Source organism: Canis lupus, chromosome 24, assembly GCF_003254725.2.
Source record: "Canis lupus dingo isolate Sandy chromosome 24, ASM325472v2, whole genome shotgun sequence".
NCBI classification, from domain to species: Eukaryota; Metazoa; Chordata; class Mammalia; order Carnivora; family Canidae; genus Canis; species Canis lupus.
In genome coordinates this window covers 20,813,368-20,841,258 of record NC_064266.1, presented here as the reverse complement: position 1 = coordinate 20,841,258, position 27,891 = coordinate 20,813,368, and the positions used below count along the sequence as shown (strand labels likewise).

At 38.8% G+C, this 27,891-nt stretch overlaps 1 long non-coding RNA gene across 2 annotated transcripts; it reads right to left on the bottom strand.

Moving 5' to 3' along the window:
- LOC125753524 (uncharacterized) lies at nucleotides 1–27,891 on the bottom strand. 2 transcript variants are annotated; one of them, XR_007405569.1, is made up of 4 exons: nucleotides 27,785–27,891; nucleotides 22,076–22,295; nucleotides 4,349–4,526; nucleotides 1–2,878 (listed from the first exon to the last, which is right to left on the bottom strand). It is a non-coding gene; the product is annotated as an uncharacterized LOC125753524 (long non-coding RNA). The 2 variants fall into 2 exon arrangements; XR_007405568.1 differs by lacking the exon at nucleotides 1–2,878 and having other exon boundaries at nucleotides 2,981–4,526.

Genomic DNA, 27,891 nt, shown 5'->3' with positions numbered 1-27,891 from the left:
AAATCCACCGGCTTTTGTGAAGGTATTTCTGTGCACAGGTAGTTGCTCAAATTGATGTTGTTTTTTTTTTTTTTTTTAAGTTGTGGGGGGAGTACTAGAAATTCCTGTGTCTGCTGTTAAAACCTCTGCTATTACTTTCATTTCAGTTGTATTTTTCAGCTCCAGATTTTCTATTTGATTCTATTTTTATAATTTCTAACCCTTTGTTGATATTTTAATTTTGTCCATGTGTCATTTTCCTGATTTTCTTTAGTCATTTGTCCGTGTTCTCCTTTAGCTCATTGAGTATACTTGAGACAGTTGTTTTAAAGCCTGTTCAGTAGGTCTGAGGCCTGTGTTTCTTCAAGGTAAGTTTCTGGAGATTTATCTTGTATTTTTTTTTTTTTAGTTAGTCATGTTTCCCTGTTCTCTGCATACCTTGTAATATTTTTTTTGAAAACTGGTCATTTGAAAAAAACAGGTCCCTTTCCCAGTCTTTACATACTGGCTCTTTCAGAGATAGACTTCACTCTTCTTGTAAAAGTTCAAGATCTTCTCAGGCATTTTCCAGGAATGTGTCCTCCCTGGGCTTGTGCATGTGCTTCCCTCAGCCTCAATTCTTCCACACACATGCTGCTTGTTTTTGTTTGTTTGTTTGTTTGTTTATTTGATTTATTTATTTTAGAGAGAGAGAGGGAAAGAGAGAGAAAGAGAGAGATAGAAAACAAGCAGTGGGAGGGGCAGAGGGAAAGGAAGGGAGGGAATCCTCAAGCAGACTCCCCACTGGGCATGGAGCCCTACGCAGGGCACTGAGACCATAACCTGAGCTGAAACCAAGAGCTGGCTGCTCAACCTGCTGAGCCACCCAGGCCCCTACATGCTGCTTTAAATGCCTTAATTTCTCTTAGAAACTTACACCTGGTTATTGTCAGGGCCTTAAGCATTCTATTGTATTCCTCTTTCCATAATCTCTTGTCCTGAGGCTCCCATGGGACTATTGGAACTCTCAACAGCCACAGTGCTCATTACCGCTTTTGGCAGTCTCCAACCTGATATCCAAATTGTGCAACCATTCCCGTCAAATGCTCTGGGTCAAGCAAGACAGAAATGAATTCCCTAGCCAGCCCCCACACAAGCCAGAACATTGTAAAAAAATTCCACTTTTTTCCTTCCATGCTAAGGGAGGAGCTGGGAATTGAGTGACTTCCTCTTGACCATGCCACTTGCACCAAGAAGCAGGTGGAGCAAGAGTAAGCAAAAATGCCACAAATGTTATTACCATCCTGAATGTGGCTTTTTCCTGTTTAGATCTTTGCTTGGTTGATGCAACTTCTTAATGGGTTTCTAGAATTCTCACAAGGCTACTTTAATCCACATAATGCTTATTTAATGTTTCTGTGGGGGAAATGAGGGCCTGAAGTTTCCTAGTGTACTACCTTCCTGATGTCATTCCAGAGTTCTGAGTCAAGTAGACCAGAAATCAAATCCTGGTTCTCTCTTTTTCCATTTTGAGGACCTTAGCAGGAATATGGTCTCTCTTTGTATTCCATTTTTCTTATTTGAAAAATGGAGATAATGATAGCTTGCTGTAAGTTTTCACTGAAGTAGCATATAAAAATTCTCAGTATAAGTGGTTTTTAATGTTTTATAGTAGTAGGGACACTTGGGTAGCTCACTTGGTTAAGCATCCAACTCTTGATTTCAGCTCAAGTCATTATCTCAGTGTTGTGAGATCGAGCCCTACAGTCAAGCATGGCACTCAGTAGGCTGGTCCCTCTCCCTCTCCTCTGCCCTTCTTCCCACTTGTGCATATGTGCATGTGTGTGCACACACACTCTCTCTCAAGTAAATAAATCTTTAAAAAATGTTTGATTGTAGTCATTATTTTCTTTCCAAAGGTCTTTTTTTTTTTTTTTTGAGACACCCAACTGTTTCAAATGAATCTCTTACAGAATGGTAGCTATATATTGGGAGCTGTAACAGTAAAGTATTTTCAGGCAGAGGGCTTGTATACACATGTATACATCTGAGTAACTAGTTTGTTGGCCTGTGCATTAATACAAGGTTATGAATGCACAACTATGGATGTGTCCCTGCTCAGTTTGTGTGTGATAATGGATCTGTGAATGAATTGCATTATAGATGTGTATCCATGCCAATGCATACACTGATACACAGTACCTGTTTGGGTGGGGGGCAATGCAAAGTGGATTTCACCACTTTGCATTGGTGATAAAATAAAATAAAAAATAAATATTTTTTATTTCAAAGCATGGAAGCACTGAGAAACAGGTTCACCATCATGTGTGTATTCTGCCTTAGAGAAGCTGGCTATCTCTAAGGAGTTTAGCATTAGAATACAAATCTATTTAGGTAAATGGGAGCTGGCCCAACAAGTGCTCACAGAGGCAAACTATGTAGGCTTAAATTCTCAGGAAAATACCTTTAGTAATAATAGCAATTGAAAAAATACCGATAACTACAACAAAGGCTAACTTTTAGTCACATCTTACTAAGTGCCAGACACTATTCTGAGGGCTTTATATATGTTAATTCACTCAATCATTAACCATCTTAAGAAGTAGTCTCTATTATTATTATTTCCATTGTACAGATGGAAATGAAGGGGCAGAGAGCTGAAGTTACTTGTTCAAAGACCAAGGTCTAGGAAATAAGAGAGCCCAGGTTTGACTCTAGATGATTTTGATTCCAGGTCCTGTGCACTTCACATTCTGTCTTCTGTGATCATAGTTACATAGAGACTGACCATAGCCATATCTTTCCCAGGAAGCATGAGAAAAACACTCAAAAGATTCAAGACAGAAGAACTAACTAAATGTTACCAAGGCTATGGAGTATGCAGAGAACGATGCAGAAAAGATGAAACTGAAGTTCATTTCTGTGGAAACAACAGAAGGTGCTGCATTAACTCAGATTCAACCATCCTTACTCGTGTAGTAGTGAAGGACATTGTGTGGTCGAAAGTAATCACCACAAGTATGCCTTTTTACTGAAGGCCCTCAACAATTGCCTCTTCTAGAAACCTTCTTGTCAAATATTTTCACTATAAAATTGCATTCCAGTCTCCAGTGTGTGTTGTTTATTCTACAAAGTATCATGATTGGAGGAAGGATAGGTGGGAGACACAGAATTTGACAAAAAAGCTCCAGTCAAAAAAGCAAATAACATTCTGAGATAGGTCAGTAGATGTAAACAGTACAGAGGAAAGGAGATTGTATTTTACCTTCCTTGGTTACCACATAGAGTGAAAAAGACATGAGCAGGCACTTCACAAAATTGGGTATTTAATGGCCATTGTGCATAAGACAGGATGTCAATAAGCATAAGCTATCACGGAAAAGTCAACAAAATCTCAGTGCGATGTCACTCAGCATAAGCCCAAATGGTTGAATGCATGACAATTCCATATGTTCATGAGAATATGGAGGGACTGGGACCCTCTTATACTGCTGGAAGAAGATCTATAACGGAAACTCTGTCACTATTGAAGATTGTAAAAAGGCTACAAATTCTTCCCCTTTCTACTGATGCCCTTGCAATGAGGTGTTGCAGATTCTATCATTAAGAATCTTTTTTTGGTCACCACTTGACTGTGGGCTTGGCCAGGTGACAGACTTAAGCCAATGGATGTTAGCAAAAATAATGCAAACACAGGCTTGAAAAATTCTCATGCATTGGTCTCAGCTTATTGCTGCACTTGTGGTCCTGAAAGTTTGCTCAATAGATGAACTCAAACCAACATGCTGGAAGTTGAGAAGTAATGTAGAGGAGAACTAAGGTCCCCTAAATAACATCCAGTGAAATGTCAGATATATGAGGAATGTTATTCTAGATCATTGAACCACTCAACTACCAGCTGAGCACAAACACAGGCTGCAGCCCAGCAGAGATGAGTCAAGCTTGTCCAGACCAGAAGAATTGCCAAGTCAATGCACAGAATCATGAGCTAAATAGAATAATTTTTTCAAGCCTCCAGTTTTATGGTGCTTTTTTATTCAGGAGAAGTTAACTGATACATTAGGTCTTGCAAATGCTTGTTGGAAAATAAGCATTTGAGAGTTTGATCCCAGTTACACATTTTCATCAGGAGACAGGAAGATGCTAATCCTAGCTATTTATTATTCTATCAAATGTTTCCCTAGTATTTGTGGCCAGAGGAAAAGAACAAATGGAGACAACAGTGCTGGAATACCCAACAGGCATTATAAATCAGCACTCAGAAAATGAGCAGGGACATCAAGAATGAACAAAAATGTAAAAATATTATTTTTTAGAGAAATATGTAATCTTTTGATATTTAAAAAAGGTATAAAAATTCATGATGGACATTATCAGGACTTTGTTGTACCTCCTTTAGATGAATATTCTTCTTATTTTGAATTATAGGTAGCTGATTATGAGATGTGGTTGGAGCCTCCAGAGATCTTCATCAGGGTCAGAGTGACATCATAGAATATGGCAGCAGATGAGGTCATGTCCCATGACACACACTATTCCTCACCAATCTCATTTAGTCTTCTTGGTACCTAGAAGACAATATCCCAGTCTCTTGTAGTTAGATGGAGAAATAGATCTAATTCTGAGCTGTGGAATATGGGGAGAAGTGACTTCAAGGCCAGGCTTCTAAAATCTTCTATGACATACTATAATGTGATGTCACTTTTGTATTTTTGCTTATGTAGTCGGTGGTTTGGGTATCAAATCCAAGAAACAAGTGCTAAGACTAATGCCATGAAGTTTCCCACTATGTTTTCTTTTAGGAGCTTTATAGCTTGAAGTCTTACATATAAATCTTTAGACTATTTTGAGGTAATTTTGTGTCTAATCTAAGAAAGGAACCCAATTTAATTCTTATGCATGTAGATATCCAGTTATTCTAACATGATTTATTGAAGAGACTGTTCTTTCTTTCTTGTGTATTCTCAGCACTCAGGTCAAAGATCAGTTTTTCTTCATTCCTTTCTTAGTTAGTTTACTATTAGTGTATAGAAGCACAGCTGAATTTTGTATGTTAATGTATCCTGCAACTTTACTGAATTTATTTATAGTTTTAACAGATTTCGTGTGTGGAGTTCTCAGAGTTTTCTACATATGAAGTCACATTTGCAGAGAGAAATAATTTTATTTCTTCCTTCCTGATTTAAATGCCTTTTATTTCCTTTTCTTGTTGAATTTCTGTAGTTAGAATTCTAGAAATATGTTGAAGAGAAGTTGAAGATTGGCATCCTTGTTTTGTTCTTGATCTTAGAGAAAAAGCTTTCAGTTTTTCAGGTTAGATATGTTAACCATGGGCTTTTTACTTATGACCTTTATTATGCTGAGATAATTAACTTTTATTCCTAGTTTGTTGAGACTTTTGATCATGAAAGGATATAAATTATGTCAAATGATTTTGGGGGCCTCTTGAGATAATAGTATGATTTATTTTTATTTTTTGCTTATTTTTATATTAAAGATTTTTCAAATTGTGCTAAAATATAACAAAATCAATCATCTTAAACCAGTTTTTAGTGTACAGTTCAGTAATATTAAATACATTCACATAGTTATGCAGCCTTTGACACCATTGGTCCTTATAGTTCTTTTCATCCTGTGGGACTGAGAGTCAATACCTACTCAGTAATAACTCCCTATTCTCCCTCCCACAGCCCCTGGTGATTGTCATTATACTTCCTATGTCTATGATTCTGAAGATTCATCCATACTGTAGCATACTGCAGAATTTTTCTCCCTTTTTAAGGCTGAATAATATTCAGGCATGGAATAATATTCCATGATATGTATATACCATATTTTACTTATCCATTTGTCTGTCAATAGACACTTGGGTTGCTTCTACTTTTTAGCTATTGTGAATAATGCTGCTATGAACATGGGAGTGCAAATATCTCCAACAGGTGTACCATTTTACATTCCCAACAGAAACATATAAAGATTCCTGTTCTCATATCCTCATTAATATTTGTTAATATCTGTCTTTTAAAATATGGTCCTTTTTTGTGTGTGTATATTTTGTGATTTTAATTTCCCAAATGAACAATGACATTGAACATCTTTTTATGTGCCTATTTGCCATTCTTTTATCTTCTCTGGTGAAATGTCTTTTCAAATATTTCCCTATATTTTGATTGGGTTATCTTCTTATTATTGAGTTATATGTTTTTTTCATAATCTGGGTAAAGTCCTTGATCAGAAATATAATTTGAAATACTTATCCCAGTCTATGGCTTGTATTTTCATTTTCTAGAAGATGTCTTTTATAGTACAAAAATTTTTATATTTAGGTATATGACTTTGTTTTACTTTTTAGTATGATATGAAGCAGTGACCTATATTCATTTCTTTGCATATGGATAGCCAATTATTCCAGCTCCATTTGTTGAAAAGATTATGCTTTTCTGTTTAATGTCTTGCCTTTTATCTTTGATTAAAATCAATTGATCATAAATGTCAGCGTTTATTCTCCTGGACTGCCAATCCTGTTCTATTGATATATATGTCTGTCCTTATGCCTATACTACAATCTCTTGATTAATCTTTTAGTAAATTTATTTTGAAGTTGTAATTCCTCCTTTATTCTTTTTCAATAATATATTGGCTCTTGCATTCTCTTAGTCTTCATCTGTGTGTTGGTTGTGAAGAATAGTTTTGCTGGGCATAGAATTCCTGGTTGACGGCCTCCCCCCACCTCCCGCCTTCCCCGCCCAAAGAATGTTATCCTACTGCCTTCTGGCCTTCATTTTTGTTTTAAGATTTTATTTATTTATTCATGAGAGACACAGAGAGAAAGGCAGAGACATAGACAGAGGGAGAAGCATGCTCCCTGCAGGGAGCTGATGCAGGACTCCATCCCAGGACCCCATCCCAGGACCCTGGGATCACGACCTGAGCCAAAGGTAGGTGCTCTACCACTGAGCCACCAAGGCATCCCTGACCTTCATTTTTTCTGATGAAAATTCAGCTGTTGATCTTCCTGCGGTTCCTATGTATGTAATGAGTGGTTTTTCTTTTCCTGCTTTCAAATTTTCTTTTTTTTTTTTCCTTTAACAGTTTAATCATGATGATAGTGATTTGTTTAGGTGTGAATTTATCCCACTTGGAGTTTACTGATCTTTTTTTAAAATTTTTTTTCTTAAGATTTTATTTATTTATTCATGAGAGACACAGAAAGAGAGAGAGACAAAGAGACGCAGGCAGAGGGAGAAGCAGGCTCCATGCAGGGAGCCTGATGTGGGACTTGATCCTGGGACTCCAGGATTACACCCTGAGCCAAAGGCAGATGCTCAACCGCTGAGCCACCCAGGTGTCCTGGAGTTTACTGATCTTGTTTAATATGTACATTGATGTTGTTCTTATTGTTTAAAAAAAATTAAGAAGTTTGTGACCATTATTTTTTCAAATATTTTTCTTCCTCTTTCTCTCTCATCTCTCTTTCTGAAGCTCCCACTAGACATATATTATTCATAGTATCCCACAGATACCCAAGGTGCTATTCATTGTTCTCATTCTTTTTTCTCTCTGTTGTTCAGAGTTCACTTATTATTTTTCTCATTCTTTTTTTCTCTCTGTTGTTCAGAGTTCACTTATTATTTAATCTTCCAGATAATTTTTCTTTCAAATTTCTTTCAAGCCCCTATAGTGTATATTTAATTTCAGTTGTTGCATGTTTCCACTCCAGAATTTCTATTTGAATTTCTATTTGATTCTTTTAAAAAAATGTCTATCACTTCATCTGAATTTCTAATTTGATGAATTATTATCATATATTTATTTAGTTGTTGTCATTATATTTTATGTTAATTATACAAGTGGTTTCTTTTAGTTCTTTGAACGTATTTATTTGAATTGCACGGATTCTTTCTCTGTTAAGTACAATATATCACCTACTGTTTCAGTTTTCTATGAGTATTGCGATAAGTTACAACAAGCTTAGTGACTTAAAGCAGCATAATTTATTATTTTACAGTTCTGTAATTTAGAGTCCAAAAAGAGTCTTGAAGGGGTGAAATCAAAGTGATGGCAGGGCTGAATTCCTTACTGAAAAGGATACCTGCTTCCTTGCTCTTTCCAGCTTCTAGAGACTTCCTACATTCCTTAGTTCCTGGGCCCCTTCTTCATCTTCAAAGCCACCAACACTGGGATTTTATCATATCACGTCATTCTATCTATCTTCTCTGCCTTCAACTTCCATATTGAAGGGCCCTTACGATTATCATTCATTTTTGAGGAGAGGATTTGCTGTACAATCAAGTACAGCTCTTCTGGAAGTCTCAAACCCAGTGTAGACATTAGAAAGAATATGTTTATGCCATTCTGAATCCTGCATTTAGACAGAACTTGATAACTTCACTGTTCAGTCATCAGACATTATTTTTATATAAGATGATTGAAATTGTCATTTTTGATCATAATTAAATATATGAGATCAATCAAGTACATTAGTATTTTATTGTTACCTATTATGATTTTCCTAAATGTCAGGAATTGTTAGGTTAATTTAATTATGAATAAGGAAGCAAATTCAACTATCATCATAGTTCCAGTGTAGAGAAAAAGCTTTAGAGAAATGCAAACATCGCTGCTCAGGCATTGTTTATAAAGGCCTAGAATATTAGTAACAGGAAAAAAGAGAAGAGAGGCTTTATGGAAAAAAGGAGGCACATGCAAAAATGGTGGCCATTGGAGGGTATTTCTGCATTTGTGATAGATCCTGAGACAGAACCCATGTCTTTTATTTTCAAGTACAATAAATGTATTTATCATATATTACATTTAAAGAGTATAGCACTACTTTAGGTGTGTTGTATACTTTATCTTATTTGTCCTTACAATATTATGAAAATGCTGGTATTAAATAATATCTGCTTCACTGAAAAGGATTCTGAAGCTCAGAAGGTTTTGTTTGATCCATTGCCCAAGAAAGTGGCAGAGCAGAGATATAACCTTTTTACTTGAAGGATAGACTCTTTACTACTGCATCCTATATATAAGCATATCACATACTGTATCTTCTTGGACAACTATAAATTATATGATATATTCAATGGCAGTGAGTTCATAATTCCTAAATGAGTACAGAATGGTTGCCTAGGTAGAAGGAGGGGATAGACAAAAAGCCAACTTCAGAAGCAGATAGTACCTTATCAAAACTGCAGCTAACTTTCTGTCAGCTGTTTTTAGTCAAATCCTGCTCCATCTGTCCAGCAAAGGAAAAAGTGAACCCTCCCTGGATGAAGGAAACACATAATATTTCATACATGTCTGGAAATCAACAAAATATTAGTACGCATGCATCATAAAAGACCAAATGATCTCAAACAGAAAAGATAGTAGGTCAATGGAAACAGACAATTGATCCAGATATTGGAGTGATTGTACGAGGATGTTAGTTGTGACATGTATAATGGATAAAATAGAGAAAAAGAGAAACCCAATGGAAAGAGAACTTCAGCAGAAAAAAATTCACATCTCATAGATAGATCCAAATGGAAATTCAAAAACTTAAAAATAAAACAATTGAAATTAAGAACTCAATAGATAAGTTTAGCAGTGGTTAAGACCCAGCAGAACATGAAGTGGACATTAGGGAAATAAAAAATACCCAGACTGGGCAGCCCGGGTGGCTCAGCGGTTTTAGCGCCACCTTCAGCCCAGGGTGTGATCCTGGAGACCCGGGATCGAGTCCCATGTCAGGCTCCCTGAACGGAGCCTGCTTCTCCCTCTGCCTGTGTCTCTGCCTCTCTCTCTCTCTCTGTGTCTCTCATGAATAAATAAACAAAATCTTTAAAAAAATACCCAGACTAACTCAGAGAGAAGATAGGATACATACATACAGAGATATACAGCACAAAGGGAAAAATGTAATTGGAGTCCCAGTATGAGATGGAAGAGAGGATGAAATAGTAACAGTATATTTACTATATAAAACAATATTTATTATTTAATATAATACTTAATATTAGGCAATATTTAAAGGCATAATCACCAATAATTTCCCCAAAATGATGAAAGTACCAACCCAAAATTACAAGAAACTCTGAAATCTTCAGTAGAGTTAAAAAAAATGCACCTAGGCACATTATAGTCAAATTGTTGAAAACCAAAGGGCCTGTGAAAGGTAATGAAAGTTAAATGATGTCGTGAAAATGGAATCTTACTACAACTGATGTCCTTATAAGATAAAGAGGCACTGAGATCTCTCTCTCCCTCCATGTGTGCTCAGAAGTAAGGCCATGTGAGGACACAAGAAGGCAGCAGCCATCCGTAAGCCCCAGTGAGAGGTTTCAGCAGGCACCAACCCTGATGGAACCTTGATCTTGAACTTCCAACTTTCAGAACTGTAAGAAAATAAATTTCTATTGTTTAAGCCACCTTCTTTATGATATTCTGTTATGGCAGCCTGAACTAATACAAAGAGATACAAGATACATTGCCTTCAAAAGAGTAACAATAAAATTGTTGGATGATGTTTCTACAGAAAATAAGGAAGCCAAAAGATGCTCTTTTAGAAGTGCATCCCCCCGGGCAGCCCCGGTGGCGCAGCGGTTTAGCGCGCCTGAAGCCCCGGGCGTGATCTGGAGACCCTGGATCGAGTCCCACATCAGGCTCTCTACATGGAGCCTGCTTCTCCCTCTGCCTGTGTCTCTGCCTCTCTCTCTCTCTCTGCATCTCTATGAATAAAAAAATAAAAAATGTATTTAAAAAAAAAAAAAAAGAAGTGCATCCCCTGATAAACTAGAATTCTATGTCCAGTAAAATTATCCTTTGTAAAAGGAGAGAAAAATAAATACATAAGGATACAAATAAAAATGAAGTAAATCTGTCACCAGTAGATATGAACTACAAGATACACTAAATGGAATTCTTCAGCCAGAATGAAAATAATCCCAGTTAGAAGCATGGGAATACATGAAGGAATGAAGAATAATGGAAATGGTAACTATTTGGATAAAATGAATATTGATTGTAGAAACTAATGATAATAATGTTTTGGAGCATTATAATATTTACAGAGTTAAATGCATAACCATAATAATATAAAATGTATGATGGAGGTTATTGGTATGGAAGTGTTCTAAGGTCTCAATATGTTGGTAAAAGTAATAGTTTACATTAGATTGTAATAAGTAAAGGATGCATGCTATAATCTCTAGGGAAGCCAGAGAATTATTTTTAAAAAACACCAAAAAAATCCATGTAGATAACAATTTAACAGAAGGAAATGAAATAATAAAATTTTTACTATGCCAAAAGAATACAAGGTGGATATAAGGATATAAAACAAGAAGGAGAAATTTAAAAAAAAAACTATTTATAAAATGATTGATATAAACCCAAGTAAATTAATTAATCTAAATGCAAATCAACTAAATGCTCCAATTAAAATACTAATATTTCCAAATTCGGTAAGAAACAAAGTCCAACTATATGCTGCCTACATGAGATATGCTTAACTATAAGGATACAAGATATTTTATTCCATTTTGGTTGCAGAGAGTCCTCTTGTAACTTTAGCATTCTGTGAACTTTTTATGTTCAGCAAGGAAACAACATGGCCCAACTGGTAGCAACTAGTGCAGATACCAGATGTCAGCTGTGTTTTTTCTTTCTGAGTGCTGACCAGAAAGGGGGGGGGGGTGTCATCAAATGATACCACTGAAATAAAGAAAAGGCAAGTCATAGAATTGGAGAAAATATTTTAATACATGTATCCATAAGCTGACAAAGAACTGATATCTGGAATACAAAAAGAACACCTACAAATCAATAGGAAAGACAACCCTATAGAAAAGGCTTGAACAGATATTTCACAGAAGAGAATAGCTAAGTAGTTAATAAATATATGAAAATATGTTAATTTGTGCATCAGGAAAATGCAAATTATAGCCATAATGTGATACTCTAGTACAGTTACCAGGTGGTTAAATTGAAAAAGAATACAATAGCAAGTGTTAGCAGACATGTGTAGAATTCCCATTGTGGTGGGAGTATAATTGGTTCAGCCAAATTGAAAAACTGACAATATCTTCTTAAGATGATCACATGCCTGTGATACACCATCACTAAATATAAACTCAACAACAAACCATATGTACATATTTCACTGTAAAACATGTTCCAAGGATGTTTATAGTAGTGCAATTTCTACTAGTCAAATAGTGGAAACAACTCAATGTCCATAAAAATTAGGATGGATAAACAACTGGAATGCTCATATAGTGGAATGCTCTACAGCAATGAGAAGAATGAACTATTGCAATATACAACAACATGGATGACTCTACAAGCTTTCTATTGAGCAAAATAAGCCAGACACGAAGGAGTATTTTCTGAATAATTTCAGTTCTGTAAAAAGTTTCAAAAAGCAAAGGAAATTGATAGAAGTCAAAATCATGGTCCTTTTCTGCACGAAGTTGATAAAAGTCAGGATCAAGGCTACCTTTTGGGCATGAAGTTGACAGAAGTCAGGATCATGATTATCTTTTGGGGGTGAAGCATGACAGAGCCAAAATGTGTAAAGTTCTTTTCTTACCCTTTGAGTAACACATTCTCATCTGAGAGGAGGCTGTTCCTCAGGTTCTGCCTGTGTAGGGCTATCATTTGGGTTCTTATGGGCTGGTCAAAAGGATCAATATTAAGATTATTACTGTACTCATAATTCCTTGACCAGGCATTAAATCCCTTCCTTCTTCAACTAAAACAATCAAATAATATGTGTGCATATCAACATCTGGGTCATCAAACATGGCCAGATGTTTCTGAACTTTAGCTTGTTCTTAAGCCAACAACTACCTTATATATTGACAATTTGTATCCGAGGAACACAGCCTAGTTATTAGACAAGTTATTTTGGTGTCTGGGGAGAGCAACACATCCATAAGCTTATTCCTATCTCATGGAAGGACTCATGATGAGACTACTGGGTAGTACCATTTGACTCATAATTATTTTTTTCTAGTTGTTTACATGCTGTATCCTTCTGTCCCCAGCACAGGTGTTATGTGTTATTCACTTGGAAAGAGCTTTCCTGACCACCTTATCTTAGGAATTTTTAGAGCCCAGCGTAGCCCCGGTGGTGCAGCCGTTTAGCGCTGCCAGCAGCCCAGGGCGTGATCCTGGAGACCCTGGATCAGTCCCATGTCCGGCTTTCTGCATGGAGCCTGCTTCTCCCTCTGCCTGTGTCTCTGCCTCTCTCTCTCTCTGTCTCTATGAATAAATAAATAAAATCTTTAAAAAAAAAAAAGAATTTTTAGAGCCCAACTCTGAGGAGGGCCATTTTGAGAAGCCAGGCCAACAACCAGATGGCAGACTCACCATTGATGGTCCTGACTACAGACCTAGAAATATCTCTGTCCTCCCATGGACTCAACCACAGCCCCATCTGGCCTTGATCCTATTACCAGCACCATGTCAAAGGACCTGCAAGGACACACACCTGCCTGTGTCTCAGGCAATAGTGTCATGGAACTTGCTCCACACCCTCTTGGCCATGGTTCAGGAGCAGTCCTCTTCACACAGAAACTCAGCAGAAGACACATGTATACATACCCCTGGAGGGCATAACTATTCACAAAAGCAATAAATAAATCCCATTTACAAAATCATCAAAAAGAATAAAATACTTAGGAATAAATCTACCCAAGGAAGTGAAAGACTTGTACACTGAAAACTGTAAAACACCGATGAGAGAAATTGAAGAAGACACAAGGAAATAGAAAATAAATATCTTATGTTCATGGATTGGAAGAATTAACATTGTTAAAGTGTCCATACTACCCAAAGCAATCTACAAATTAATGCAATCTTTATTAAAATTCCAACGTCATTTTTTTAGTTTTATGGATTTCCTTTAATTTTTTAAGTTTAAATTAATTTAGTTAACATATAGTATATTACTAGTTTTAGAGTAGAATTTAGTGTTTCATCAGTTGCATTTAATAGCCAGTGCTCACTAAATCAACTGTCCTCCTTAATGCCCAACACCCAAGTACCCCATCCCCCCACCCATCTCCCCTCCAGCAAATAAATCAGTCAGAGAAAGACAAATACCATATGGTTTCACTTATATGTGGAATTTAAGAAATAAAATAAATGAACATAGGTGAAGGAAAGGAAAAATAAAATAAGATAAAGACAAAGAGGGAGGCAAACCATAAAAGATTTTTAACTATAGGTAACAAACTAAGGATTCCAATGACTTTTTTCACAGAAATAGAGAAAATCCTAAAATTCATATGGAACCACCAAAGTCTTCAAATAGCCAAAGCCATATTGAGAAAGAACAAAGCTTGGAAGCATCATACTTCCTGATTTCAAATATACTACCAAGCTATGGCCATCAAAAGAGTATGGTACTGGCATAAAAACAGATACATCAGACCTACAGAACAGTCCAAAATACAAAACAGCCCCAAAATAAGCCATGTATGTATGGGCATCTAATATTTGACAAAGTCACAAAGAATAGAGTGGGGAAAGGCTAGTCCCTTCAATAATGTTATTGGAAAAAATGAGTATCCACGTGCATAATAATAAAATTGGACACTTATACCATACCAAAAACATCAACTCAAAATTGATTAATGACTTAAACAGAAAACCTAAAACCATAAAACTCTTACAAAAAACATAGGGAAAAGCTATATGACATTGGCAATAATTTCTTGGATTTGACTCCAAAAGCATTTAGCAATCTAATGGCAATACAATTTTCTCTAAAACAAACAAACAAAAAAGCATAAGCAACAAAAACAAAAGTAAGTGCGACTACATCTAACTAAAAAGTTTCTGCACAGCAAAGAAAACCATCAACAGAGAGAAAAGGCACCCTCTAGAAGGGGAGAAAATATTTGAAAACTACACATTATATGGTCTCATTCAATTGGGGAATATAAAAAATAGTGAAAGGGAATAAAGGGGAAAGGAGAAAAAATGAGTGGGAAATACCAGAAAGGGAGACAGAACATGAGAGACTCCTAACTCTGGGAAACGAACAAGGGGTGGTAGAAAGGAAGGTGGGTGGGGGTGGGGGTGACTGGGTGACGGGCACTGAGGGGGGCAATTGATGGGATGAGCACGGGGTGTTATTCTATATGTTGGCAAATTGAACACCAATAAAAAAAAAGAAAACTACAATCTGATAAGGAGTTAATATCCAAAATATATAAAGAACTCATACAACTCAGTAGCAAAAAAACCTAAACAATCCAATTAAATAATGGGCTAAAGACTCACTGAACTGACATTTTTCCCAAAGAAGACATACAAATGGTCCACAGGTATATGAAGATATACTCAACATCACTAATCAATAAGGAACTGATAATCAAAATCACAATGAGATATTCATTCAACCTGTTAGGATGGCTATTATGCCAAAGACAAAAGATAACAAGTGTTCATAAGATTGTAAGGAAAAGAGGAAGCTTGTACACTGTTAGTAGAATGTGAATGGATACAATCGTCATGAAGAACAGTATGGAAGTTCCTCAAAAAGTTAAAAATGAAACTATTTTATGATACAGCAATTAAACTTCTGGGTTTATATCTGAAGGAAATGAAAATCCTAAAGAGACATCTGCAGTCCCCTGATCATTGCAGCGTTATTCACAATGGCCAAGACATGGAAGCAACTTAAGTGTTTGTCAATGGATGAGTGGAAAAAGAAAAGTTAGTATCTATGTATCACAGGTATATAAGCACACATATATACAATGTAATATTAATCAGTGTTAAAAAGAAGAAAGTCCTGCCATTTTGGACAATTTTTTTTTATCGGTGTTCAATTTGCCAACATACAGAATAACACTCAGTGCTCATCCCGTCAAGTGCCCCCCTCAGTGCCCGTCACCCATTCACTCCCACCCCACACCCTCCTCCCCTTCCACCACCCCTAGTTCGTTTCCTAGAGTTAGGAGTCTTTTCATGTTCTGTCTCCCTTTCTGATATTTCCTACCCATTTCTTCTCCCTTCCCTTCTATTCCCTTTCACCATTATTTATATTCCCCAAATGAATGAGAACATATAATGTTTGTCCTTCTCTGATTGACTCATTTCACTCAGCATAATACCCTCCAGTTCCATCCACGTTGAAGCAAATGGTGGGTATTTGTCATTTCTAATGGCTGAGGAATATTCCATTGTATACATAAACCACATCTTCTTAATCCATTCATCTTTCGATGGACACCGAGGCTCCTTCCACAGTTTGGCTATTGTGGACATTGCTGCTAGAAACATCGGGGTGCAGGTGTCCCGGCGTTTCATTACATCTGTATCTTTGGGGTAAATCTCCAACATGCAATTGCTGGGTCGTAGGGCAGGACTATTTTTAACTCTTTGAGGAACCTCCACACAGTTTTCCAGAGGGGCTGCACCAGTTCACATTCCCACCAACAGTGTAAGAGGGTTCCCCTTCTCCACATCCTCTCCAACATTTGTGGTTTCCTGTCTTGTTAATTTTCCCCATTCTCACTGGTGTGAGGTGGTATCTCATTGTGGTTTTGATTTGTATTTCCCTGATGGCAAGTGATGCAGAGCCATGTCTGCATCATGTGCTTGTTGGCCATGTCTATGTCTTCCTCTGTGAGATTTCTGTTCATGTCTTTTGCCCATTTCATGATTGGATTGCTTGTTTCTTTGCTGTTGAGTTTAATAAATTCTTTATAGATCTTGGAAACTAGCCCTTTATCTGATACATCATTTGCAAATATCTTCTCCCATTCTGTAGCTTGTCTCTTAGTTTTGTTGACTGTATCCTTTGCTGTGCAAAAGCTTCTTATCTTGATGAAGTCCCAATAGTTCATTTTTGCTTTTGTTTCTTTTGCCTTCGTGGATGTATCTTGCAAGAAATTACTGTGGCCGAGTTCAAAAAGGGTGTTGCCTGTGTTCTCCTCTAGGATTTTGATGGAATCTTGTCTCACATTTAGATATTTCATCCATTTTGAGTTTATCTTTGTGTATGGTGCAAGAGAGTGGTCTAGTTTCATTCTTCTGCATGTGGATGTCCAATTTTCCCAGCACCATTTATTGAAGACACTGTCTTTCTTCCAGTGAATAGTCTTTCCTCCTTTATCGAATATTAGTTGACCATAAAGTTCAGGGTCCACTTCTGGATTCTCTATTCTGTTCCATTGATCTATGTGTCTGTTTTTGTGCCAGTACCACACTGTCTTGATGACCACAGCTTTGTAGTACAACCTGAAATCTGGCATTGTGATGCCCCCAGCTATGGTTTTCTTTTTTAAAATTCCCCTGGCTATTCGAGGTCTTTTCTGATTCCACACAAATCTTAAAATAATTTGTTCTAACTCTCTGAAGAAAGTCCATGTTTATGGATAGGGATTGTATTCTTCTGCACATGGCTGTCCAATTTTCCCAGCACCATTTATTGAAGAGACTGTCCTTTTTCCAGTGGATAGTCTTTCCTGCTTTGTCGAATATTAGTTGACCATAAAGTTGAGGGTCCACTTCTGGATTCTCTATTCTGTTCCATTGATCTATGTGTCTGTTTTTGTGCCAGTACCACACTGTCTTGATGACCACATCTTTGTAGTACAACCTGAAATCTGGCATTGTACTGCCCCGGCTCTGGTTTTCTTTTTCAATATTCCCCTGGCTATTTGGGGTCTTTTCTGATTCCACACAAGTCTTAAGATGATTTGTTCCAACTCTCTGAAGAAAGTCCATGTTATTTGGACAGGGATTGCATTAAATGCGTAAATTGCCCTGGGTAGCATTGACATTTTCACAATGTTAATTCTTCCAATCCATGAGCATGGAATATTTTTCCAATACTTTGTGTCTTCCTCAATTTCTTTCAGAAGTGTTCTGTAGTTTTTAGGGTATAAATCCTTTACCTTTTTGGTTAGGTTTGTTCCTAGGTGCAATTGTAAATGGGATTGACCTTAATTTCTCTTTCTTCAGTCTCATTGTTAGTGTATAGAAATGCCACCGATTTCTGTGCATTGATTTTGTATCCTGCCACACTGCCGAATTCCTGTATGTGTTCTGGCAATCTTGGGGTGGAGTCTTTTGGGTTTTTTATTTACAGTATCATGTCATCTGCAGAGGGAGAGTTTGAATTTTTCTTTGCCCATTTGAATGCCTTTTATTTCTTTTTGTTGCCTGATTGCTGAGGTTAGGACTTCTAGTACTATGTTGAATAGCAGTGGTGAGACTGGACATACCTGTCCTGCTCCTGATCTTAGGGGAAAGGCTCCCAGCGTTTCCCCATTGAGAATATTTGCTATGGGCTTTTCATAGATGGCTTTTAAGACGCTGAGGAATGTTCTCTCTATCCCTACACTCTGAAGAGTTTTGATCAGGAATGGATGCTGTATTTTGTCAAATGCTTTCTCTGCATCTCTTGAGAGGATCATATGGCTGTTGTTTTTTCTCTTGTTGATATGATCTATCATGTTGATTGCTTTATGAGTGTTGCACCAGCCTTGCATCCCAGGGATAAATCCCACTTGGTCATGGTGAATAATCTTCTTAATGTACTCTTGGATCCTATTTGCTAGTATCTTGTTGAGAATTTTTGCATATGTGTTCAAAAGGGATATTGGTCTATATTCTCCTTTTTTGTGGGGTCTTTGTCTGGTTTTGGAATTAAGGTGATGCTGGCCTCATAGAACAAGTTTGGGAGAATTCCATCCCTTTCTATCTTTCAGAACAGCTTTAGTAGAATAGGTATGGTTTCTTCTTTAAACGTTTGATAGAATTCCCCTGGGAAGCCATCTGGCCCTGGACTTTTGTGTCTTGGGAGATTTTTGATGACTGCTTCAATTTCCTCCCTGGTTATTGGTCTATTCAGGTTTTCTATTTCTTCCTGTTCCAGTTTTGGTAGTTTGTGGTTTTCCAGAAATGTGTCCATTTCTTTTAGATTGCCTAATTTATTGGAGTATAGCTGCTCATAATATGTTTTTTAAATCGTTTGTATTTCCTCGGTATTGGTGGTGATCTCTCCTTTTCCATTCATGATTTTATTAATTAGAGTCTGTTCTCTTTTGTTTTTAATAAAGCTGGCTAATGGTTTATCTGTCTTATTAATTCTTTCAAAGAACCAACCCCTGGTTTTGTTGATCTGTTCTACAGTTCTTCTGGTCTCTGTTTCATTGAGTTCTGCTCGGATATTTATTAACTCTCTTCTTCTGCTGGGTGTAGGCTTTATTTGCTGTTCTTTCTCCAGTTCCTTTAGCTGCAAGGTTAGCTTGTGTATTTGAGTTTTTTCCAGTTTTTTGAGGGACGCTTGTATTGTGATGTATTTCCCTCTCAGGACTGCTTTTGCTGTATCCCAAAGATTTTGAACGGTTGTATCTTCATTCTCATTAGTTTCCATGAATCTTTTAAATTCTTCTCTAATTTCCTGGTTGACCCACTCATCTTTTAGCAGGATGGTCTTTTAACCTCCACATATTTTAATTTCTTCCAAATTTCTTCTTGTGATTGAGTTCTAGTTTCAAAGCATTTTGGTCTGAAAATATGCAGGGGACAATCCCAATCTTTTGGTATCGGTTAAGACCTGATTTGTGACCCAGTATGTGGTCTCTTCTGGAGAAAGTTCCATGTGCACTTGAGAAGAATGTGTATTCAGCTGCGTTCAGATGTAAAGTTCTGTAAGTATCTGTGAAATCTATCTGGTCCAGTGTATCATTCAAATATCTTGTTTCATTGATGTTGTGCTGAGAAGATCTGTCATTTTCAGAAAGCGCCATGTTGAAGTCTCCCAGTATAAGTCTATTTTATCTAATTATGTCTTAACTTTGGTTATTGATTGATATAATTGGCAGCTCCCACATTACGGGCATAAATATTCATGATTGTTAGGTCCTCTTGTTGGATATATCCTTTAAGTATGATATAGTGTCCCTCTTCATCTCTTACTACAGTCTTTGGGATAAACTTTAATTTATCTGATATGAGGATGGCTACCCCTGCTTTCTTCTAAGGACCATTTGAATGTTAAATGGTTCTCCAACCTTTTATTTTCAGGCTGTAGGTGTCTTTAGGTCTAAAATGAGTCTCTTGTAGACAGCAAATAGATGGGTCTTGCTTTTTTATCCAGTCTGAAACCCTGCGTCTTTTGATGGGATCATTAAGCTCATTCACATTCAGAGTTACTGTTGAAAAATATGAATTTAGTGTCATCATAATACCTGTTCAGTCCCTGTTTTGTGGATTATTTCCTTGGACTTCCTCTTTCTTTTACAGAGTCCCCCTTAACATTTCTTGCAGAACTGGTTTGGTGGTCACATATTCTTTCAGTTCCTGCCTGTCTTGGAAGCTCTTCGTCTCTCCTCCTATTATGAATGAGAGCCTTGCTGGGTAAAGTATTCTTGGCTGCATGTTCGTCTCATTTAGGACCCTAACTATATCCTGCCAGCCCTTTCTGGCCTACCAGTCTCTGTGAAGAGGTCTGCTGTTAACCTAATATTTCTCCTCATATAAGTTCGGGATCTCTTATCTCTTGCTGCTTTAAGGTTTTCTCTTTATCTTTGGAATTTGCAAATTTCACTATTAAATGTCCAGGTGTTGAACAGTTTTTATTGATTTTGGGGGAGGGGGATCTCTCTATCTTCTGGATCTGAATGCCTGTTTCCCTCCCCAAGTTAGGGAAGTTCTCAGCTATGATTTGTTCAAATACACTTTCTGGTCCTCTCTCCCTCTCGGCGGCCTCTGGAACCCCAATTAAAAGTAGATTTTTCCTTCTGAGTCTGTCATTTATTTCCCTTAACCTTTCCTCATGGTCTTTTGTTTTTATCTTTTTTCCTCAGCTTCCTTCCTTTACATCAACTTGTCTTCTGTCACTCACTCTTTCTTCTACCTCATTAACCCTTGTTGTTAGGACCTCCAGTTTGGATTGCATCTCATTTAATTGATTTTTAATTTCAGCCTGATTAGATCTGAATTCTGCAGTCATGAAGTCTTTTGAATTCCTTATGCTTTTTTCCAGAGCCGCCAGTAGCTTTATAATTGTGCTTCTGAATTGGCTTTCCGACACAAATTGTAATCCAAATTCTGTAATTCTGTGGGAGAGAGTACTGTTCCTGATTCTTTCTTTTGTGGTGAGTTCTCTTTCTAGTCATTTTGCTCAGTGCAGAGTGGCTAAAAACAAGTTGTATTGGAAAAAGGAAGAAAAAAAAAAGAGAGAGAAAAGAACAAACAAACAAGAAAAAAAAAAAAAAAAACCAAGGCAAGGTATCCTTTGGTTCTATATACTGTAAATCCCTCGACTTCCCGTGGAGCTTTCCAGCACTGCTTGGTTAAGAACTTGCTGTTCCCCTGTCCTTCCAGTCTTCTGGGGCAGGGGCCTGCTGTGCTGATTCTCAGGTGTGTGCACGTGGGAGAGCTGCCCTGCCCCTGTCAGGTGCACGGTTCAGTGGGGGCTGTTTATCCCGTGAGGCCTCTGTTCCCTGGCAGCCCTGCTCAGTCCCAGACACAAGGTGACACCAGGAGGAACAACAGTGGTGGCAGCCAGCTCTCCAGCCCTGGAGTCAGCTCCTGCAGTAACTACCACAGCTCCCAGTCCACACTCGCGTGGGGGCGGGGGGCGCTGATATGCACAGCTTTGGGGTGCCCGGCAGCAGGAGTGTCCTCGTTGTCCTGTGTCCTCTCCACCCCTGCCTATCCCAGGGGGAGCGCAGGATCCTGGGCTGTGTCCCCTGATGCCCTGGGATCCAGGGCCTGTGCCGCTGGAATTGCGCTCCCCAGGGCAGGCAGCCCCCTCCACCAGGAGCGCCTGCCTGACCTGCTCCCGGGGCCCCACAGGGCACCCTCCAGCCATTTACTGCGCTCGGCCCACGGAGTGTGGCACGCTCTCCCCAGGGTGCACCTGCTTTGTTAGTGACCCCAGGACCCTGGGGGCTCTGCTGCCCCTCCTATGATCCTGCCTGATCCTGTGAGCGCCTTTCCCTCCAGGAAGAATCCTGTGCGGATTTTTAAAGTTCCTGCTTCTCCAGGGCTGGGCTTTCCTGTCCTGGAGACTTTTGCGGCCCCCCTTAGCCCGGCTCCTCTCGGGGCCCCTGCCCCACTGGATATTTATTTATTTATTTATTTAGTCCCCCTTTCCTACCTTGTTAGAAGTGCAAACTCTTCTCTCTGTAGCATTCCAGCTGTTCTTTCTTTAAACCTCAGGCCGGGGGATCCCTCGGTGGCGCAGCGGTTTAGCGCCTGCCTTTGGCCCAGGGTGTGATCCTGGAGACCCGGGATCAAGTCTCACGTCGGGCTCCCAGTGCATGGAGCCTGCTTCTCCCTCTGCCTGTGTCTCTGCCTCTCTCTCTCTCTCTGTGTGACTATCATAAATAAATAAAATTAAAAAAAATACTTTAAACCTCAGGCCGAATTCATAGGTTTTCAGGATGATTTGAAAGTTATCTAGGTAAGTTGGTGGGGACAGGTGACTTGGGGACCCTACTCTTCCGCCATCTTGCCCAGGGCCCATTTTGGACAATTTGAATGAAACTGGAGGCCATTATGCTAAGTGAAATAAACAAGACACAAAACAAATCTTGTATGAAACTCATTTGTATGGTGAATCTAAATTAGTTGAACTCACAGAAAAGAGCAGAAAGATGTTTGCCAGAAAGGGAGTGGGCATGAAATGGAGAGATGTTGGTCAAAGGGTACAAACTTTCAGTTATGAAATGAACCAGTTCTGATGATCTAACATACCACATGGTAACTCTTGTTATTATTACTTTATTGTATACTTGAAATTTGCTGAGAAAGTAGATCTTAAGTGTTCCTATCTAGAAAAAAGATACCTATGTGAGGTGATAAGTGTGTTAAATTAACTTGTGTATCTATAAATCTAATCATTGCTTAAATATAAGCAATTTTTATTTGTAAAAACATTTAAAGTAAATAAATTAAAGGATCCCTCTGGTGGCAGAGGAAAGAAGGAATGAATGAATACGGCTTAGGGTAAGTAGGAATACTGTTTAGGTGAAGCTTACCGAGAAGCATACATTTGTTTTGGAAGAAGAATCTTCCCAGCAAAAGGGGAAGCCTATTTTTAAAAGGGCAAGAAACAAGGGAACCCAGGTGGCTCAGTGTCTGAGTGTCTGCCTTCAGCTCAGGTCATGATCCCGGGGTCCTGGGATGGAATCCCGCATCGGGCTCCCCACAGGGAGCCTGCTTTTCCTCCCTCTGCCTATGTTTCTGCCTCTGTGTGTCTCTCATGAATAAATAAATAATATCTTTAAAAATTGGATTAGAATTCCCCCTAATGCTCTCATTTTAATTTAATTGCTTCTTTAAATTTAGATCCTATTTCCAAATGTAGTCATGTTCTCAGGTACCGGATTAAGACTTGACTATATGAGTTTGAAGGGACACAGTCAACCAATAACAATGGGCAAGAAAAGATGATGGCTGAATCAGAAGAGCAGAGGCAAGGATGGAAAACGGATGCTATGGAGGCAGACTTAGAAGGTCTTTGTGGCCAACATGATGTTGGTGGTGCAGGCTGTGAGGAACAAGAAGTTAACTAAAATGTATTTTAGGATTATGGTTTGAGTACTTAGGTTGAGACCACATTGCTGTTTCTTAGTCTCTTCATCCTCCATGCCTTTGCTCTCTAAAGTGGCATCTGAAGTCATAGCTAAAGAATGGATTTCTTTTTTTTTTAAGATTGTATTTATTTATGAGAGAGAGAGAGAGAGAGAGGCAGAGACATAGGCAGAGGGAGAAGCAGATTCCATGCTGGAAGCCTAATGTGAGACTCAGTCCCAGACTCGGGGATCACGCCCTGAGCCACAAGCAGATGCTCAACCGCTGAACCACCCAGGCATCCCAAGAGAATGGATTTCACCATAAAAAATGAAGAAGGATTTAAGAGTCGAAGGGCATATGGAGTTTATAATCCAGTCCAACATTTCCATTTTGAGGATGGGCAAAATGAGGTTCAGAGTGGTAAAGTGACATAGTCACATCCTATTAATGCATCTGAATTTCCCCTGAACCCTTTTCAATTCTTTGGACCATGGTCTGGAGGCATGTTTACACAACTCTCTAAGACTCTTGAGTCCATTTGTAGGCATAATTTCTCTAGCCAAAAATATATAAAAACTTGTACAAGACAGGTGGCTTCTTGGGCTCTTCTGTAGCTGTTGATGTGGTTGAGGTTGAAGCTGAAATATTAATCGGCATCACTGTGCCTAGGTAATTGGAGACCCAATCTCTGATCCACTCTCTAAATATCCTGAGGACATCTAAGATTTGGAACATGAATGTTATATGGTGGTATTGCCAGGGAGATGGGGGTGGGGGAATGAGAAAACTGATGTGAAAGCACTTTGAGAAATGGGTTGAGTGGTTAGAAGCCACCATGATTGTGAGGATTGCTATACCTTCTTTTCAGACGGTGTCTCCAGATAATTTTGTCAACAGAGGCAAGGGATACTTTTCACCATTAGACCTGACTGGCACTGGCCTCTGAACTAAGTGTCTACTAAGTGGGAACAACTCCTTCCTTAACTTCAACTTGGGATCATATCTATTTGTGCCTTGGTATACAAGTTAGGGCTGGATTTGTTACACATTTTAACCACAAGGAGGCTCACAAGGCTTTCCCTTTCTTGCCACACCTTGCACTTTAAGGACATTGGCTCTGGGCCAGAAGAGCGGAGCAAGGTTTTCTCACTACAGCAATAATTTTCCCTTTTGAGATAGCATAACATCTGAACTCGAGCATCATGGGTTCCAAGTCTTGCTAGCAGGACTAGTTCAGTGGCCAACAGTAGTTGAGGCAAGTCGCTTAAACTCTCTGTGACTTAGTTTCCTCTTCTGGCAAAGGGACATAATAATAAATTCTTACCTCATGGAGCTGTTGTTAAGACAAAAGGAGATTGTGTATATAAAGTACTTAAGACAAGGCCTTGCACACAATAAGTAAGTTCTCAGTAAATGTGGAGGTTGGGGGAGTGGTGCTTGTTTTTTGTTTGGGGAGGGGGAGGGTTTGGTTGTTTTCTTGTTTGTTCTTTGTTTTGTTTTACTGTTTTCCCTTTCCATTTAGGTGGCATGGCAATGGTTGCTTCCTGGTCAGAGGGCATGCCGATCTTTAGAAAGCTAAGTATGATTAAGGAATTAGGGTAAGGGCTAAATTCCAAGAGTGAGCCCAGAAGGCAAAGCCTTGGGTTAAACCTTGAGCTAAGGAAGCAAAAAGACCGCTGGTCTATCTCAAAACTCTAGGATGAGACCTTAGATAAGAATGTGTGTGTGGTCAAGGGATCCCTGGGTGGCGCAGCGGTTTGGCGCCTGCCTTTGGCCCAGGGCGCGATCCTGGAGACCAGGGATCGAATCCCACGTCGGACTCCCGGTGCATGGAGCCTGCTTCTCCCTCTGCCTGTGTCTCTGCCTCTCTCTCCCTCTCTGTGACTATCATAAATAAATAAAAATTATTAAAAAAAAAAAAAAAAAAGAATGTGTGCTCAAGGTAGAATCTGCATTAGCTTAGAAAACTTCCCTGTTGAGGGATCTGGGAGCACCGGGTCAGAGGCTTAGGAATTCAGCATATAGATCCTATAAAACCATTTTACAGTGAGAACCAAGAATATCAGTCATGCCCTGAGAAACCCTAGAGATGTCAGGCTACCAAGGACTAGAGAGACAGGATATAATGAGAGCCAGAATGATCATAATTTCTTTAGTGGACCATGTGAAGACCCAGCAGGTGTCTAAGGATCTCAGAACTATGCAGGTGCCCCAGACAGCCATTTTACTGACTCTTTTTTTCTGGCTGTTAAAAGTCTTGTGTCAGGAGTTTTATGGACGCTTAGCTGGTCTTGCCTTAGGCTCACATATTGTCTGTTGTTTCTCAACAGGGTTTGAGGGTATATATTTTACATCAGGGATGCAGCAAAATTCTTTTGCCCCACATTTTTCTTTCTTCTTCTCATTTTCTTGCGAGATTGCCTGCATCTGCCAATTCTATAACTGCATCTTTTGACCCATCCATCAAAATAAATAAAAAGATGAATAAACAAATACATGAAAGAGAGTAAAGACTATTATACTGAGGATGTTAGTATTGTAGTAATAATGGTTAGGACGAACTACTGAAATATAAAGGCATTCTTGGGAAAAGTAAATACATCTGTGGATGTAGTGCCTAATGCTGGTCTTGACATGTACTAGATGCATAAGTATCTCCCTTCCTTCAACCAGCTCTATCTGGACTTTATTTCTGTGCTTGTGATGTTTTCATCTTTTTCGTTTTTCAGTCTCGCCAACACTGGTTCCTCCTTATCTCCCAAATCTAGGTACTTGCCAAGGAGTAGACCTATACCTTCGATTATCTATTTGTTTTTTCCTTTCAATTTATTATTCACTCAACAGTGATTTGTTGAAGACCAGAGTATGTCCCTGGCACTGTACTAAGTGCACGCCCCAAATGATGCCCTAGAACAAGCCTTTGAATGTTGAAGGATTAATTTATACTGCTGATCTGTAGGCTGATGTTCTGGATGGTGTAAAACTGCCCTTATGTGACATTGTTTGGGACTCAACCCTATCTAGTATTCTAAATACTGAATACAGATCCTGTATCCCCAACACACTGGGTCCATTTGAGAGATCATAGTATCTTGATTCCTTCTAATGGTTTTTTCCCCCAAACTCCCCTCCTGGGAGATAATTTCCAATTCTCTCTTTCTTACCAGGACATTCAGACTAGAATCAATGTATAGATTCTTGCCCCAAAATGTCTTTTGCAGCTGCAACTCCCTCCTCAAAACTAATTTGCCCTTACCAGAGTTTAAGACAGGATAAAAGGGGATGTCTGGATAGCTCAGCGGTTTGGCGCCTGCCTTTGGCCCAGGGAGCGACCCTGGAGTCCCGGGATCGAGTCCCGCGTTGGGGTCGTGGCATGGAGCCTGCTTCTCCCTCTGCCTGTGTCTCTGCCTCTCTCTCTCTCTCTCTCTCTCTGTCTCTCTCTCTATGTCTATTATGAATAAAAATAAATAAATAAATCTTAAAAAAAAAAAAGACAGGCTAAAACCAACTCAGGATTAGCCCAGAATTACCTTCTTTTGCTTCTAGAACAACTGAGTGATTCATAAAGCCTATCAGTTTGAAAAGCTGATCCAAGAGAGGATGCAACTTCCAGCAGCAATGATCCAAACGGAAATCATGGAAATAAAAATCATAAACTTTAGAATCCGCAGGCAGTCTAAGCAGAAAATATTTCCTTCAGAAAGTTATTCACCACTCAGTCATATCACTAGAGAACTATGGAATTCAGAATCTTCTGCCCTAACCCCAGCTCTACACCTTGAGCCTATTTTATAAACCTCTAGATATCTGACATCAACCTACAAATTTTTCACTACATATTCTAAGACAAATGCCTCTTCTGATTGTTTTAAAGGAACATTCAAAGCCACGTAACAATGGAGAGCTGAAGTAATGGAACTAGTTACTGCCAGAAGTGGTATCAGTTAAAAGTAGGTTGAAGTGAGAGATGGCAGGACTCATCCCTTGTCGACATTTAGGGCTAAGATATTAATGACACTAGGGATGCTGCAGTTGCTTCTGCACTTGGCAGGGACTTCATACAAGAAATCCTGGGCTCTGCCAATATTTGCCATCATGAAAAACATCATGGTAGTCAGAGGTGACAGACTTCCCTTATTATGGGACATATTCATTATAAGTCTTTTCACTAGATCTTGGTCATCTCTGTGGATCGTCCTGACTGACACACATATTCCATGTTCCAATGACTCTATGACTAGGACCCCAGTTTTACTTTCTTTTCCCTCCTCTGCATGGTCTCAGTTACCTGGAGAAGCCTGAGCCAGGAGCACAAGGACAGCTAAAGCCAGGGACTCCTGAGAGGAGTGAGAAATGAACCAGCAGCATACTCAATGTGCCAGAAAAGGTTGGTCT